Source organism: Cicer arietinum, chromosome 2 (assembly GCF_000331145.2).
Source record: "Cicer arietinum cultivar CDC Frontier isolate Library 1 chromosome 2, Cicar.CDCFrontier_v2.0, whole genome shotgun sequence".
NCBI lineage: Eukaryota > Viridiplantae > Streptophyta > Magnoliopsida > Fabales > Fabaceae > Cicer > Cicer arietinum.
In genome coordinates this window covers 19,514,155-19,516,028 of record NC_021161.2, presented here as the reverse complement: position 1 = coordinate 19,516,028, position 1,874 = coordinate 19,514,155, and positions in this window count along the sequence as shown.

Genomic DNA, 1,874 nt, shown 5'->3' with positions numbered 1-1,874 from the left:
ACGTGAAGAAAATAAAAGGGATTTAAAAATCTTAAGAATTTGAAGAACGAAAGAGAACGGCTGCCAGAGAAGAAAGATAAGGGTTTGGTTGCGGTGGTGGTAACAGGTGTGTAGCAAACTTGCTTCGTTTGATCTACAAATTTAGTATGTTATTTATACCACTGAGTTTGTTATTTTTAATATACAGTTTGAGTAGTTTTATCTTCTCTGAGAGTTACTTTGGCATACCCACTTTAGTGGAAGGTTGTTATTGTTGATTGATGTTCCCTATTGTTATTAGGAAGACTCTGATGTACCCATTAATTATTATAGTGAAAGTTTTGCTAGACTAGGTCCCGTGGTTTTTATTCTCTCAAGTTGAGGGAAGTTTTCCACGTTAAAAATTGCGTTTGTCTCATATTTATTTTTCTGCCAATTATTTTTGCTCTGGAATTGTATTTTCTGTTTGGCCACTTATGTGCACAGGTGAAGAAAAAATATTCCGCATTATTGAGATAGTTATCACTAATTATCTCTGGTTTTTTCCCAACACAATGTAATAGGATGAAAGAGAATTAAGATATATTTCTATAGTAAGTTGAAAATTTGAACAACAATTTTAAAACAATTACTATATTTATAATTTTGATCAGTAGCACTAACAAAGAGATGCACAAATATTTACAACCCATTTTTCAGTGACACTAAAACTAAAAGCCCGAAACTTTTTAAAATTCAAATCTGGATACAACTCCAAATATAAATCATGAATAATCTGAAAAAAAGTCAAATATTAACATACGCTTTGATATATATCATTTGTTATAATTAATTTACTAATTAATTATATAAGGCATGCTTTCACATATAAATAGCTGAATAAATATGTTATAAGTATTTAGAAAAACATAAAATCATGTATTGCTTTATTAAAGATGTTAAGAATATTTAAATTTAAAATGTTGGTTTGTAGTTCTTCCTATATGTAGGGTGTTGACTAATTAAACTTTCCATTATTCCTAAATGGATAATCAATGGCATCTAAGTTCATATTAATTAATTAAATAATTAATTATACAAAAAAAAATCTAATAAGTCTTATATTTTCTTTAATCACCAATCAGTTAAGGCTCCTAATTGATAAATACCTATTATAATTAAATAGAGATATGTGCTCACATAATATTGGAATATAATAATTAAATAAAATATTTTAATAAAAGATTCTAACAATTATATTATTAAATAGTAGAGAAGTTGTTGATTTTAACTAATATTTCATTGCGAAATATATAGACTAATTTTGTTTATATTTCATTATGATGAGTTCAAGTTGGGAAAGATGTACATAAAATTAATTACATGATATAATTAAAAAAAGAATTGTGTGTGATTATATTAAAAACTATAACACTTCTTACAGATTTTTTTACTAACAATGTTTATATATATATATATATATATATATATATATAGCAAATGTAAATAATGAATTTAATTTATATACATAGTTGGTGTAAAATATTTTATATTGTTAGTTAATCACAATCATTAAATCAGTAAAGATATTAAATACTGTAACGAAAAAAATAATTAAACTCTCGAATGATAAATAAAATTGTAAAAAAATTAAACTCAATTGTCAACAAATCTATTATATATATTTAAAACAGACTCCCGATGCCACGTCATCATATTTTGCCACATCATCGTATTTTGCCACTTCAACATATTTCATCCACATCAGCCAAAAAGCTGATGTGTACCTCATAAGAGTACCCCTCATCTTTCAACAACCCCTCCTCTTTCAACAACTTCTCATCTTCCTTCCACAATTTCTTTAATACCTCCAAAATCTATTTGATAATATTATTTTATAATAAATTTATAAATTA